General features: G+C 43.2%; 1 protein-coding gene across 1 annotated transcript in view; it reads left to right on the top strand.

Moving 5' to 3' along the window:
• The first annotated feature begins 6,437 nt into the window (after nucleotides 1-6,437).
• Nucleotides 6,438-16,971, top strand: part of LOC126365963 (beta-1,3-galactosyltransferase 4-like) — a 481,148-nt gene continuing 470,614 nt past the window's right edge. Inside the window, exon 1 of the mRNA XM_050008759.1 lies at nucleotides 6,438-6,524. The gene's annotated coding sequence lies outside the window, so the exon portion shown is untranslated. The remainder of the gene's footprint in view (nucleotides 6,525-16,971) is intronic.

Below are 16,971 nucleotides of genomic sequence, written 5' to 3'. Positions count from 1 at the left end.
CCGAACGCTGTTGCAGAGGCAACGGAAAAAGCATGCGATGTTCAGAAGAACGCGAAATCCCGAAGATGGGCTAAAATTTACAGACGCGCGAAATTTGGCACGTACTTCGATGCGAGATGCCTTTAATAGGTTCCACAACGAAACATTGAATCGAAATTTGGTAGAAAATCCGAAGAAATTCTGGTCGTATGTAAAGTACACAAGCGGCAAGACGCAGTCAATACCTTCGCTGCGCAGTGCCGATGGTACTGTTATCGACGACTGTGCCGCTAAAGCGGAGTTATTGAACGCAGTTTTCCGAAATTCCTTCACCAGGGAAGACGAATGGAATATTCCAGAATTTGAAACACGAACAGCTGCTGGCATGAGTTCCTTAGAAGTAGATACCTTAGGGGTTGCGAAGCAACTCAAATCGCTTGATACGGGTAAGTCTTCAGGTCCAGATTGTATACCGATTAGGTTCCTTTCAGATTACGCTGATACTATAGCTCCCTACTTAGCACTCATATACAACCGGTCGCTCACCGATAGATCTGTACCTACAGATTGGAAAATTGCGCAGGTCGCACCAGTGTTCAAGAAGGGTAGTAGGAGTAATCCATTTAACTACAGACCTATATCATTGACGTCGGTTTGCAGTAGGGTTTTGGAGCATATACTGTATTCAAACATTATGAATCACCTCGAAGGGAACGGTCTACTGACACGTAATCAGCATGGCTTCGGAAAACATCGCTCTTGTGCAACGCAGCTAGCTCTTTATTCGCACGAAGTAATGGCCGCTATCGACAGGGGATCTCAAGTTGATTCCGTATTTCTAGATTTCCGGAAAGCTTTTGACACCGTTCCTCATAAGCGACTTCTAATCAAGCTGCGGAGCTATGGGGTATCGTCTCAGTTCGTAGTAATAGACGGCAAATCATCGAGTAAAACTGAAGTGATATCAGGTGTTCCCCAGGGAAGCGTCCTGGGACCTCTACTGTTCCTGATCTATATAAATGACCTGGGTGACAATCTGAGCAGTTCTCTTAGACTGTTCGCAGATGATGCTGTAATTTACCGTCTAGTAATGTCATCCGAAGACCAGTATCAGTTGCAAAGCGATTTAGAAAAGATTGCTGTATGGTGTGCCAGGTGGCAGTTGACGCTAAATAACGAAAAGTGTGAGATGATCCACATGAGTTCCAAAAGAAATCCGTTGGAATTCGATTACTCGATAAATAGTACAATTCTCAAGGCTGTCAATTCATCTAAGTACCTAGGTGTTAAAATTACGAACAACTACAGTTGGAAGGACCACATAGATAATATTGTCGGGAAGGCGAGCCAAAGGTTGCGTTTCATTGGCAGGACACTTAGAAGATGCAACAAGTCCACTAAAGAGACAGCTTACACTACACTCGTTCGTCCTCTGTTAGAATATTGCTGCGCGGTGTGGGATCCTTACCAGGTGGGATTGACGGAGGACATCGAAAGGGTGCAAAAAAGGGCAGCTCGTTTTGTATTATCACGTTATAGGGGAGAGAGTGTGGCAGATATGATACACGAGTTGGGATGGAAGTCATTAAAGCATAGACGTTTTTCGTCGCGGCGAGACCTTTTTACGAAATTTCAGTCACCAACTTTCTCTTCCGAATGCGAAAATATTTTGTTGAGCCCAACCTACATAGGTAAGAATGATCATCAAAATAAAATAAGCGAAATCAGAGCTCGAACAGAAAGGTTTAGGTGTTCGTTTTTCCCGCTCGCTGTTCGGGAGTGGAATAGTAGAGAGATAGTATGATTGTGGTTCGATGAACCCTCTGCCAAGCACTTAAATGTGAATTGCAGAGTAGTCATGTAGATGTAGATGTAGATACGTCACAGCATAATTTTACAAATGTTACCGCTGTTTCCTCCATATTTTCTGCGCTTTTTTTGTTTTTGTTGCGGTTTTTCTCAACATACGCCATGTCATCTGCAAGCCGTCCAACGAACTTGCAGACGACATGATGTATGACGAGAAAAACGGCAACAACAAAAAAAAAGAAAGAAAAACGCAGAAAAATGTGCCGGAAGCAGCGGCAACAAATTCTAACAGCCGTGTACCGCAAATCTCTAGAGGAACGGAAGGTTCCAAATGATTGGAAAAGAGCACATGTAGCCCCAGTCTTCAAGAAGGGTCGTCGAGCAGATGCGAAAAACTATAGACCTATATCTCTGACATCGATCTGTTGTAGAATTTTAGAACATGCTTTTTGCTCTTGTATCATGTCTTTTCGGGAAACCCCGAATCTACTCTGTAGGAATCAACATGGATTCCGGAAACAGCGATCGTGAGAGACCCAACTCACTTTATTTGTTCATGAGACCCAGAAAATATTAGATACAGGCTCCCAGGTAGATTCTATTTTCCTCGACTTCCGGAAGGCTTTCGATAAAGTTCCGTACTGTCGCCTGATAAACAAAGTAAGAGCCTACGGAATATCAGATAAGCTGTGTGGCTGGATTGAAGAGTTTTTAGCAAACAGAACACAGCATGTTATTCTATATGGAGAGACGTCTACAGACGTTAAAGTAACCTCTGCCATGCCATAGGGGAGTGTTATGGGACCATTGCTTTTTACAATATATATAAATTACCTAGTAGGTAGTGTCAGAATTTCCATGCGGCTTTTCGCAGATGATGATGTAGTATACAGAGAAGTTGCAGGATTAGAAAATTGTAGCGAAATGCAGGAAGATCTGCAGCGGATAGGCACTTGGTGCAGGGAGTGGCAACTGACCCTTAACATAGACAAATTTAATGTATTGCGAATGCAGGGAAAGAAGGATCCTTTATTGTATGATCATGTGATTGCGGAATAAACACTGTTAGCAGTTACTTCTGTAAAATATCTGGGAGTATGTGTACGGAACGATTTGAAGTGGAATGATCATGTAAAATTAATTGTTGGTAAGGCGGGTGCCAGGTTGAGATTTATTGGGAGAGACCTTAGAAAATTTAGTCCATCAACAAAGGAGATGGCTAACAAAACACTCGTTCAATCTATACTTGAGTATTGCTCATTAGTGTGGGATCCGTACCAGGTCGGGTTGACAGAGGAGATAGAGAAGACCCAAAGAAGAGCGGCGCGTTTCGTCACAGGGTTATTTGGTAAGCGTGGTAGCGCTACGGAGATGTTTAGCAAACTCAAGTGGCAGACCCTGCAAGAGAGGCGCTCTGCATCGTGGTGTAGCTTGCTGTCCAGGTTTCGAGAGGGTGCGTTTCTGGATGAGGTATCGAATATATTTCTTCCCCCTACTTATACCTCCCGAGGAGATCACGAATGTAAAATTAGAGAGATTCGAGCGCGCACGGAGGCTTTCCGGCAGTCGTTCTTCCCGCGAACCATACGCGACTGGAACAGGAAAGGGAGGAAATGCCAGTGGCACGTAAAGTGCACTCCGCCACACACCGTTGGGTGGCTTGCGCAGTGTAAATGTAAATATAGATGTAGATACATCTTTCCGTACGAGATCTGATTTCCATTACTTTGTCATGATGATCGTTTCTTCCCATGTACGTCGGCGTCAACAAAATATTTTCGCATTCAGAGGAGAAAGTTGGGGATCGAAACTGCGTGAGAAGATCCCGCCACAACGAAAAACGCTTTTATTTTAGTAATATCCACCCTAAATCCTGTATGATGTTCGTGACGCCCTCTCCTCTATTTCTCGATAATACAAAACGTGCTTCCCTTCCTTGTACTTGCAAGATGTACTGCGTTAATCTTATTTGGTAAGGATCCCACACCCCAAAACAGTACTCTAAAAGAGGACGAACAAGAGTAGTGTGGGCAGTTTCTACAAAGCACCCGTAGCATCTGCTAAGTGCTCTGCCAAGTTAGCGAGTTAGTGAATTTTTATTCTGATTGTTGCGAGTTGTCATGGCTGATGGTGGTAGAAAGCGAAACAATACTAAACAAGCAAGTGAGAAATGTTATTTGTAGGTTACATACTCCGTTATCACCGCGAGGTCTCAGGCGACTTGCCACGGTTCGCGCAGCGCCGCTCCCTCCCCCCCCCCCCCCCCCCCCCCTCTCCCCGCGTCTGAGGTACGAGACCTCCCTTGGGCGTGGGTGTGTTGTCCTTAGCGTAAGTTAGATCAAGTAGTGTGTAAGCCTAGGAACTGATGACCTTAGCACTTTGATCCCACAGCCACAAAAATAGTCTGCTTGTATACTCTAAATGTCCTCCTTTTCATATTCTTGAATTATTAACTATAAGAATTTGAACGCATTAGCTCTGTGCTTAAATCCTTAAGTGTATAATTTTAAACTGTATGTATTTCTTAGTATTTGATGTTGTCGCCATACGATAAATAAATAAAATAAGTAGGTTACATACTTAACACAGAGCACAAAGCATGTGTATCTGGGTACCGCAACCCTCACCTGGACCAGCAAAAAAAAAAAAAAAAAAAAAAAAAAAAAAAAATTCAAATGTGTGTGAAATCTTACGGGACTCAACTGCTAAGGCCATCAGTCCCTAATCTTACACACAACTTAACCTAAATTATCCTAAGGACAAACACACACACCCATGCCCGACGGAGGACTCGAACCTCTGCCGGCAACAAAAAGAATAATAATTTTATACTGAAACTCTTCCATTGGTCCATGTTTGCATACAAAAACACCAATACGTATTGTGGGTCCGCCTTGATGCAAAACGCTTTCGTTATTTATTTATTAATTTATTCCCTCAAACTACTTTCAGCGACAAATATCAGTGGGACCATCGATTCTTATTTACTATACGTCACAGCATAATTTTACAACTATTGCCGCTGTTTCCGCCATATTTTCTGTGCTTTTTCCTTTTTTTTTGTTGCCGTTTTTCCCAGCATACGCCATATCATCTGCAAGCCGTCCAACGGACTTGCAGACGACATGATGTATACCGAGAAAAACGGCAACAAAAAAACGCAGAAAATGTGCGGGAAGCAGTGGCAACATTTGTAAAATCATGCTTTGGCGCGTGGTAAATAAGAGCCAAAGAACTCACTGAAATAAATGAAATGTCGTGTGACGAGGGCCTCCCGTCGGGTAGACCGTTCGCCTGGGGCAAGTCTTTCGATTTGACGCCACATTTTTTTTAATACTTAATATTTTATTTGTTGTTCATTTTGTTCTTAGTTTGTTCTTGTGTATTTATTTGGATTCAAACGCAGGTCTCCTGCCCACTTTTTTTCATCTTTTTTTTATTTATAGAGGTATCAATGTGCGAACAGTCATAGTTAATCAGGCCTGGAAAATTAAAACAGAATGAAGACACCATCGAAGATATTAAACGTAAATAACATGAAAAGAGAGCTACCACGTCGTAGTGAGGCTTCCCACCGACTGCGCCCACTGATAAAGATTATTCAATATATGCTAGTTTGCAGTTCGTTATGACCTCATCTGCCACTGCCTGGAACATTCCAGCTGCACGGCGGGCTGTAAAAGGCACTCCATAGGTAGTTTGCGAAGCATTGTCGATATCTGGTATGCCCGGAAATAGCATGAAATCTTTCTTGCAAATAGAGCCAGAAGTCAAGGAAATTCTTGTGCCCGTCACGACAGAGGTAATGGACCGGCGACTTGCGCGTCGATGGGGATGAAATGATGATGATTAGGACAAAACAACACCCAGTCCCTGAGCAGAGAAAATCTCCGACCCAGCCGGAAATCGAACCCGGGCCCTTTGGATTGACTGTCTGTCGCGCTCGCCACTCAGCTACCGGGAGAGGACTAAGAACCCACTGATGATGGCAATATCTGTCGCTGAAACGAATTTGGCGGAATAAATAAATAACAAAATTGTTTTGCTAAAAGGTGGACCCACAATCCGTTTGACCTGTGCGTACTGCTATCGCTCGTGGATCGGACTGTAGTTCACAACCGTCTACATACCATTCCTAACACGTTTTACCCACGTTTTATGCACACGCTGACTCGTGATAGACGCGGAAGCTTGTATACTTCCCTTCGGGCTACCACATTCTTTCCCATCTGTAGCAGAGTAGCACCAGACGCTGATTCTGGGATGAAGTTGGAGCCGTCTCGGGGCCAGTTTGTGTTGGGAGAACGCGCTGCTGCAGCAAGACGGCAGCATCCCGTCCCGAACCACGGGCAATGTGTCACACGGAGGGGAATCTGCCGCCAGCCGCAGCAGCGGCAGGTCGACATGGCAACGGCGGCGGCGGCAGCGCTGCCTCCCTACTGCCGCCCCCCCCCCCCCTCGCCCCCCTCCAACCATCCCGTCAGCACTGTGCCTCACGCGCAGCAGATCGCGCTATCTTCGTCGCTCTGCTGCGGTGTCCCACCTCTCTCTCTCTCTCTCCTTCTGCCTCTCTCCCTCGCACCCCTCCCCCCACCACGCCTCCCCAGGCCTGGTCTGCCCGGAGCTGGCGGCCGTGGCGGGATACTGGCGGCAGTCTTGTGTTTGCTGGCGTGCGGAGCGCAGCGGCGCCGTGATCAATAGAGCCAGGATCCCGGGTCGCATCTTCTCGCTGTCAGGTCAGTCCACGCACTCTCCCTGCTGCACACAACCCAGCCTGCGCTGCTCTGCTACGCACCACTCCACTCTTCTGCCGACGCGCCAACAAAACACGAGGCCAGCCCACACTCTCCACAGCTGTCCGTAACTTGTTACTCAAAGTGCAACTCCACGGCTAGACTTGTTTTAGCATAAGACTGCCGTGGACTACAGCAATCAGTTCGTCGTTGCTGTGCCTGAGGAATCTGTGGAATAATTAAATACAATGCGTGCAGCCTCAGCTAATCTCTCACCGTCTTCTGGAATTCTACATCTGGTAGACGTTACATTACTAACTTTCTGCTGCACTTTATGTACACTGTAGTACGGTGATGAAGGATGAAAGTGTTTACACACATCGAGTGTCAAAACCTCTCGTTGTAGTCGTTTAACTACGGCATAAACCATGCAGTTTTTATTTTTATCTTCAGTTTGCAAGGAACTAGTTTGTACACATACAAACGACAAATGTACTAAAAGCAGAGAGTGTTTCGTTCTTGCACTTGTTTTTGTGACGCTGGCACGTAGCGTCCGTGTTCACATTTTAAATATTTCAGGCACAGACTAGAAATAAACCACCAGTGAAAAGTGTAGCTGGATCATACTTATAATTATGACAAACACGTAATAATTTCTTGTGTGTGACTTGGTCGCAAGGGATGTGGGTAAACTTTCAGGTCAACATTGCACGAGAGAATATTTCGCGCCAGTATACACAATGCAGAAGAAAAAGTTGTCCTGCTGCAGTAGCGGAACGAATAATACAGAGAAATCGTGGGTGCGGGGGAAGATCAGTGAAGCGGGTACAGACAGACGCCAAGAAATTTTTACTTCCGCGAAAGACTTCTGAAGGCAGTCAGGTGTTTTTGTTAGTAGTGAAATCTGAGGGACTCAAAAAGATGGCTAGCAAAGTATGTAGAGTTCTCAATATCTAACTTCCAGAGATATAATCGTCAGATGAAAAACGATTAGAGACGCAGAAGCATCATCTGTGAATGCTCGCATAAATTACAAGCATTCTTGATTCCATGTCGAATTTTATTTTAGCAACACGTATGTTGTACGCCCTGTTGATCGTCATTCATAACATCATTTATATGTAAATAATATGTAGTAATGCGTAATCAGCAATATACTTACTTAACACTTAGTTCTGTTTTTCTAACCGTTGGCCATACTTAAAAACTTACGTGAGCGTAACCTGTAGACTTCCTTCTAGCATTGCTTCCCGGAAATGGAGTGCTGACTTCTCAACTGAAAACTCTTTCACCATCACCTTGTGGAGACTACAGTTTGGCGTTGTTAATTATAGACGTAACTTTGATAAATGTTGCACAAATGCATGACAAAAGCAGCAGCAGATTACGTTGAACATTTTCAATTCAAAGGAGGGTCAGCATTTTTTTTTTGTCTTGTGGATAATGGTTATTAATAGTGGTACTACATCGTTAGAACTAATCATTTACGCTTTAAGAATGACATAATTAAGGTACATAAACTAGCGTGTATACTTAATTGATGACGTCATTCAGTGGGAAGTTCGCGGCCATGTGTTTCCGGTGTAGAAAAAAAAAAATAAACTGCTGCTGATAATCATACATAAGCTGAATCTCAAATGTCATTGAAACGCTTGTTATCTTTCATATTTCACATTTGTCAAACGAACTGACTGTTGCATCGTTTCAGTTCCAAATGTTTGTTGATAGACGCCGATGTCAGGTAGAACTTCTTTTCAGTAGACTTCATGTGATTTGCCACAAGCTTTCTTCACATTTTAAAGGTTCGGAGGTGCCACTAATCAGATAACTGATAACCGTAAGTCATCAGCACTGTACCAAGTGGATGTGTCCTTCTAGTTCCTGTCATCCATCTAATGAAGATGGAATACTCATTGGCTATGTAAACACCCGTTATTAGTTGAAATGGAAAGGTGACACGAAGGTAATCTTAGCCCACTGTTTAACACTTGCCTGTCGGCAGCCTAAAAGAAACAATTCCTATTGCAGAATAAGTTACTTTGGCATCAGAGATGTAGTGAACAGTTATGTAACCAGCCGATGACGTGCTGCATTGAGGAACAGTTAGCAGACAGTGTTTATCAAGAGCAGATTCTTACAGCAATTAGTGACAGCAAGATACCAATTTTACGTGGTTCATCACATTCGTCAAGGATCGTTCTTCATGATGTCTGCTCCCATTATCTGCTTTTGCAACCCTGGCCCATAAATTTGTCCATCGACGAATACACCATTAATTACTCATTCTTTCGCTCTTCATAGAGCTCAGGCAGTGACACTGTAACGTTTATGGGCACTGTAGTTTTGGCTGACCGTCAGAACACAATCGTTTAAAACTTTAAGTCCTACTACAATATGCACCTCTGCTGACAGTGGGGAAAAAAATTCGAAAATCCATTTTAAGTGCCACATCGGTGCCATACAATAATTCTTCTAGTGTGGACAGCAGAGGCTCATCTTTTTAACCAAAATATACTTAAAACTGACTCGAGCACTGATATACCCGCGCCAGGTGGTTTAGTGATAAACGTTGGATTCGTATTGGGGTGGATAGTGCCTCAAATCTCAGTCGGGTGTATAGCTTTTTCGTGCTTTTTCTTTTCAGGTGAATACCCGAACGATTACTTAAAGAAGGGAACGTCGGCTTTACTCGTACAATCTCACTCCAAAAATAGTAATAATGTGTGGATGTTGATGAAAACATTAAACCATAACCTCGCATCAAATGTGAGATCATAAATGTAGCGTGCTCGGTTCTCCACGGTGTCTTACTTCTTCGAATAAACTTTAGGAAAATTGAATAACGAAGATGGAGAAATGATTTGCGTGAAAAATATCTATCTGTAATGACGTGGACGCAGGAGAATTCGTACACAATTAACGCTTAAATGACAAAGGCACTCCATATTCCTTTCGTGTGTATTCGCTCGCCGGTGAAACCTCCTTGGGTGGCAAAAAATTATCAGATTTGAATCGTAATAACGATGACTAATAACGCGTCAACAATGAGGCAACAACGTATAGATCGCATATGTAAATGTTTGTCGCCCAGTATTTGTTTTGCCTGTGACGCCTTCGTACCAGTGTAGGCCCAAGCTCATAATCGTTAGAAATTAGCTTTGTGTTGTAAAGCTAGAAATTGGTAAATTGTAAATCACAAAATAATGAAACCAAGTCAAACCAAATAAAAATAAACAATAAATAATCAAACGAAATAAAACACACAAGATAATGGAAGGTGTTTTATATGACTCGTATATATGCTCCAAATTATAGAAGACTTGAGTCAGAGGAAAGCTCGCTCGGAAATGAATCCAGAAAGCATAAAAAGTCCAGTAGCGAGTGAATAAGAAAGACAAGGGCGAGAATGAAATGAAAAGAAAAAGAACGCCCGTCTGGCATATCAACGCACAATTTTATGTTGAGCCCACCGAAGTTCATATTTTATGAAAGATGACACTGCTGATCATGCTGACCTCATTCATAATGCTGCTACGTACACCGTTACACAACCTTCAGTACACTTGATAAACCTAATGAGCCCGAGATTTATAATTAAATCACATATTCTTCTTCTGCTTCGTTAGGACCCTTCAGGATCATGTGTGGCTTGTTTTGCAAGTCTTCTTTCTTCCCATTACCTCTTCATTCTCTCGCTTCTTCTGTTTCTTTCTTCTTCTGCTAAGACAACTCTGATTTTGGTGTCCGGCCACCTGTGACCATACACCAACTCTTTATACTTCTCCCTGTCCAGGATTACCGCGTGCAGATTCCTTTCTTTTATTCCTACAGCCTTCCAGTCATCTCTGACTTCCTTCACTCAGTTGTTTACCGTATGACATGTTGCATTCCTGCTGTTTCGGCTACATATTTTAGTGCTGTCTTTGCCTCTTCTTCTGTCTCATTTACGAGTACCACGTCATCTGCGGATGACAGACAGTCCGCTGTTGCATTATGTTTGACCTTATACCCTATTTGCACATCTTTGATTTTCATGTTACTATTTAGTTGTCTCCACTGTCTCACTACTTCGTCCAAGACGTGGTTAAATAAAATTGGTGACAGTCCATCCCCTTGCCGGACTCCTGTTTTTATTTCGAAGCTGTCTGACAGCGTACTGCGATACCTGATCCTGGCAGTAGTGTCGCTTAACGTTTCCTTTTTTATTGCATGTGTTGTAGCATCTAGTCCTCTGTCTTCTAACACATCAAGCAGAGTACTTCTGTCAACTGAATCGTAGGCCTTTCGGAAGTCCACAAATGTCACTATTGTCTTTTTACCTTTCATGTGTCTGTGTTCTATTATCCTTATTATTCAAAATATCTGTTCTGTACACTTCGTCCCTTTTTTAAAACCACACTGGTACTCTCCTATTGTCGGCCCCAGTTGTTCTTTAACTCTGTTCAGCAAGATTCTAGACAAAACTTTGTACCCTACGTTTAATAGAGAGATGCCCCTGTAGTTATCCAGTACTTTCATGTCTCCTTTCTTTTGTAGTGGTATTAAATGGCTTCTTTCCAGTCTTTGGGTATTTTCTTATTTCTCCAGATATCCATTATTATATTGTGCATACTTCTTTCTATTTCAGGACCACCTCACTTGATCTCTTCAGCACAGATACCATCATTGCCTGATGCCATGTTTTTGAGGTTTTTAATTGCCTCTGCTACTTCTGCCGTGGTGGATGCATTGTCTAGACTACCCTAACTTTCGTCCATAGAGCATAAGTGTGCCCACTTTACTGTCTCTGCTTCTGCAATCAGCAAATCCTAAATTACACCACGTGATCAAAAGTATCCAGACAGCCCCAGAAAAATACGTTTTTCATATTATGTGCATTGTGTTGCCACCTTCTGCCAGGTACTCCATATCAGCGACCTAAGTAGTCATTAGACACCGTGAGAATGGGGCGCTCCGTGGAACTCATAGACGTCGAACGTTGTCAGGTGACTGGGCGTCACTTGTGTCATACTCTCTTCTCGAGATTTCCACACTCCTACGCAACCCTGGGTCCACTGTTTCCGATGTGACAGTGAGGTGGAAACGTCTAGGGACACGTACAGCACAAAAGCGTACAAGCCGACCTCGTCTGTTGACTGAGAGAGACCGCCGACAGTTGAAGAGGGTCGTAATGTGTAATAGGCAGGCATCTATCCAACCCATCACACATGAATTCCAAACTGCATCGAGATTCACTGCAAGTACTATGACAGTTAGGCGGGAGGTGAGAAAACATGGATTTCAGGCTCGAGAGGCTACTCATAAGCCACACATCACGCCGGTAAATGCCAAATGACGCCCCGAATGGTGTAAGGAGCGTAAACATTGGACGACTGAACAGTAGAAAAACGTTGTGTGGAGTGACGAATCACGGTACACAATGTGGCGATCCGATAGCAGGGTGTTGGTATGGTGAATGCCCGGTGAACGTCACCTGCCAGGGTTGTGTAGTGCCAACAGTAAAATTCGGAGGTGGTTGTGTTTTGGTGTGGTTTTGTTATTCATGGAGGGGGCTTGTACGCCTTGTTTTTTTGCGTGGCACTATCATAGCACAGGCTTGATGTTTTAAGCACCTACTGCTTCCCAATGTTGAAGAGCAATTCGGGGATGGCGATTGCATCTTTCAACACGATCGAGCACCCGTCCATATTGCACTGACTGTTGTGGAGTGGTTACACAGCAATAACATCCTTGTAATGGACTGCCCTGCACAGAGTCCTGACCTGAATTCAATAGAACACCTTTGGGACGTTTTCGAGCGCCGACTTCGTGCCAGGCCTCACCGACCGACATCGATACCTCTCCTCAGTGCAGCATTCCGTGAAGAATGGGGTGCTATTCCCCAGCACCTGACTGAACGTATGCTTGCGAGAGTGGACGCTGTCATCAAGGCTAAGGGTGGGTCAACACCATACTGAATTCCAGTATTACCGATGGAGGGCGCCACGAACGTGTAAGTCATTTTCAGCCAGGTATCCAGATTCTTTTAATCCTCGCACACCTCTTTCTCTCCAATTTTTATTGTGCCATCTTGCCCTATTACGAAGGGTTCTTTTGCGTCGAAGCCTTTAATTCTGCTCTTCATTTCTCTGAAAAAGACTCGTGATTTGAGTTTCTTGTGAAGGACTTCAAGTTTCTCATTCCAACTACTTCTCTTGGCGTACATATTAATACGAAATACTTGTTATTATTTTGTCCCTTTTTTTTTTTTTACATAAAAACTACATGCCAATTCTAACATCAGCTCATAAAAATTTACCTGTTATAATGTCAAAGAATATCGTCGTGCTTTACTATGTACTTTCTTTTTGCTGTTCAGACATGCAGAGCGAACTTTAGTGCATAAAGAACACACGCTCAGAAGAATTCTGCGATACCACGTACAAACAAAATTGACTATAAAAATTATAAATAGTGAAACAATCTAATGAAGTAACTAAAACGACTATTCTGCCATATTTTAACACACGAAATCTCATCATTCTAATCCGGAAATAGAAGCTGCCAATAGGATCGATCGAAACATTGACAGGATTCCTGTAAAATACGATGCAGGTACGAAAGAAGAAATTAGCGTCTTAATGTTTAGTGATATTTGACTAATACGGAAACTAGTGTAGATATAACTCGCGTTTGAATATATATTCACTTGCCATTCTTTCGACCCTTAATTGTTTAAAAGTATTATAGAGATAACAACAAAAGTTTCAGTTGTGTGTCATGCCGTTCCACAGCGAGTTTACAATAAAATATCGTGCAATTCGTGCCCTGCTGCCATTTGCTATTCGTCGCCGTTTTCCGTAAAAGGCTATTACGGCAGCCAGCGCTTCTCTGCATTGTTACAGACTTGGTATTCATCGTGGTTCTGCGATCAATGTAAATGAAAGGAACTTTTGCGTCAGTTGATTAAAAATTCTTCGCTGCATTTGTCACGCCTACCAGCCGACAGACTAACTGTAAGATTGCCATCGATCGTTCCAGCTCACACTGAAAAAAAAAAAATAATAATACTTGCAACAGCATCTACAGCACTACCTGGTGACAGATTATTGTACGTCATGTGTTAGGCGCGTCAGTGGTAGCATTTCGCTGATATCGTATACAGAAGTGAATAACAAAAACTCACCCTTATTCATTGCGTTAGATTTTAATTAGAAAAGGGCTATGTTATACGAGGGCTGGAACTTAAATAGTGGCAACTATTTATTCACAATCGATACAAAAGAGTTACATGTTTGCACCTGTTACTGTCCTTCCAAGTAGTCACCAGCGTTATGTAGAACCGGTTGCCAGCGATGTGGAAGGCATAGTATACCGTTAGTAGAGCCTTGTTCTGTTGATGGTGCGAATGGAGCGGTCTACTGGCTGTCGAATCTCTCGAACAGTTCTGAAGCGAATGCCACGAAGTGGTTCCTTCATTTTCGGAATCAAATCAAAGTCACAGGTACTTACGTCCGGGGAGTATGGTGGATGGTACAGTACTTCCCAGTCCCATCAACCGAACAGAGCAGCCACAGCTTTCGCTGTATGCGCCCGCGCATTGTCGTGCAAAATGATAGGTGGGTACCGCAGAAAGTATCGCCACTTCTTTCGCAAAGCTGGTCGCAGGTGATGCTCCAAAAACGAACATTAATACTGTGCATTGACGGTCTGCCGTGGAGGAACGCAATGCGTTAGGATAACACCATCACAGTCATACACGAGAATCGGCATAACTTTGGACCGCTCCATTCGCACCAGTAAGAGAACAAGATCTGCGAACGGTATACTACACCTTCCACATCGCTGGCAACGGGTTCTACACAACGCTGGTGACTACTTTGAAGGACAGTAACAGGTGCAAACACGTAACTCATTTATATCGATTGTGAATAAATAGTTGCCACTATTTAAGTTCCAACCCTCATAGATTGTACTATTGTTTCAGGGCATAATTCAAGTTCTATGTGACTATCATCAGGAAAACTAAGCAACTTTTTCCGTCTCGCACTCAGCTGCAACAACTTCGCTACTTACAGTCGGTGCAGGCAAATCAAGTCTTATCTTAAGCAAAAATGGTTATTAAATTAGTTTTCGATGTCAGCACATACGATGGCATGTGATATACCCAAGTCAGACTTTCCTCACACGACGTAATGAAAGCTTTGGATCAAGGAAGTTAGGTAGAAGCAGTATTTCTTGATTTCCGAAAAGCATTGACTCAGTACCACATCTACGCTTCTTGTCGAAAGTGTATCACGCGAAACTTTGTTTTAACTGGACTGAGGATTGTTGGTAGGGAGCAGCAGCCGGTTGCCTTGGATGGAGAGTCGTCGTTAGACGCAGAAGTAACTTTGGGTGAGCCACAGCTGAGGGTGTCGAGACCCTTCCTGTTCATGTTGTATATTAATGACCTTGCGGACAATATTAATAGTAACCTGGGAGTTCTGCAGTTATCTATAATGTAGTATTGTCTGAAAAAAGCTGCATAAATATTCAGATCATGAGAAGATTTCCAAGTGGTGCAGAGATTGGAAACTTGCTTTAAATGTTCGAAAATATAAAGTTCTGTAATTCATAAAACTAAAAAATGTAGTATCGTATGATTGTACATTGTCAAAAAGTTAGTATAAAATACAGTTGGAATCGGTTGGGGGGCTTATGGGCGCTCAACATCGAGGTCATCAGAATCGGTCATCATATACAAATACCTGGGTCTAGCGCTTCGCTGGATGTGAAGTAGGTCGGCCGCTGTGGCCGACCTGTCCTAGGCGAAACCTGCCTCGGGCATGGATGTGTATGATGTCCTTAGGTTGGTTAGGTTTAAGTAATTCTAAGTTCTAGGGGACTGATGACCTCAGATGTTAAGTCCCATAGCGCTCAGAGCCATTTGCACCATTTGATATGAAGTAGAATGGCAGGGTAGTAGTCGATGAAGCAGGTGGTAGGCTTCGGTTTATCGGCAAAGTACTAGGTAAATAGAGCGACCCATCCTAGAGTATTGCTCAAGTGTGTGGGACCAATACCAAGTAGGACTGACAAGGGATGTTGAAGATACTGAACGTATACAGAGGAGGTTCAGCACGAATGGTCAGATGTTTGTAGGACCCGCGTGAGAGAGTCTCGGAGATTACAGTGTGGGATTGTGGTCCTACTTGACGCAAAACGCTTCTGTTATTATTTGTTATTTCCCCAGAACTAGTTTCAGCGACAGATATCGATCGCCAACGTCAGTGGCTTCTTTGATTCTAAAACATGCAGAAATAGCATACTTAAAACACTGTAAAACATTATATGTGTGCTATTTTGTTCCAAATATTGTTTCTCTGAATAATTCCATAATACCTTATTTACTATACGTCAAAGCACGATTTTACAATTGTTGCCACGCGCAGCATGAGTTTACAATTGTTGCCTGTTTCCGGAATATTTATTGGGTTTTTTATTGTCGTTTATCTCATGTCGTCTGCGGCTGTATGAGTTGCTGTTAGTAAACGTTATTGTATTTGTTTAATAGCCACTCATACAGTTGCAGATGTCATGAGAAAAACGGCAACAAAACAACCAGCGGCAACACCTGTAAAATCATGCTGTATAGTAAAGAAGATATTATGAAATCATTCACGGAAACAGTATTTGGAACAAAATAGTACACATATAACAATGTTTAGAGTGTTTTAAGTATGCTATTTCTACATGTTTTGGAATGAACCCACTAATGATGGTGATGTTTGTCGTTGAAACTAGTTTGGGGGAATAAATGAGCAACAAAAGTTTTTTGTATCAAGGCGGACCCACAACCCCATATTGTTTTTCTATGCAGACACTGATCAGTGGAAGGGTTCAAAGACAAAATTGTGTCTCAGAGAGCCGGCCGGATTGCCTAAGCGGTTCTAGGCGCTATAGTCTGGAACCGCGTGACCGCCACGGTCGCAGGTTCGAATCCTACCTCTAGCATGGATGTGTGTGATGTCCTTAGATTAGTTAGGTTTAAGTAGTTATAAGTTCTAGGGGACTGATGACCTCAGAAGTTAAGTCCCATAGTGCTCAGAGCCATTTGAACCATTTTTGTCTCAAAGATGCTGAACAAAGTGCACAGGCAGGCCCTGGAAGGTCGACGTAGAGAACCCGCTGAAACTGATGACTCTACGAGTATACAGCTCCCTATATGTCGGTCACATAGGGATCGTGAGGATAAGATTATATTAAGTACACTACTCGCAAAGGCATTTAAACATCTACATCTACGAATGTACTCAGCTAGCCAGCAAGCGGTGTGTGGCAGAGGGCACAATTCGCGCCAAAGACATATTCCCCCCCCCCCTCTGATCCACTCACGGATCGCGCGAGAGAAAAACGACTGTCTGAACGCCTCATTACGAGCTCTAACTTCCCCTTTTTTTCGAATGGTGATCATTGCGCGATTTGAAAG

Source organism: Schistocerca gregaria, chromosome 4 (genome assembly GCF_023897955.1).
Source record: "Schistocerca gregaria isolate iqSchGreg1 chromosome 4, iqSchGreg1.2, whole genome shotgun sequence".
Classification (NCBI taxonomy): Eukaryota; Metazoa; Arthropoda; class Insecta; order Orthoptera; family Acrididae; genus Schistocerca; species Schistocerca gregaria.
This window is presented reverse-complemented; position numbering and strand designations above follow the sequence as displayed.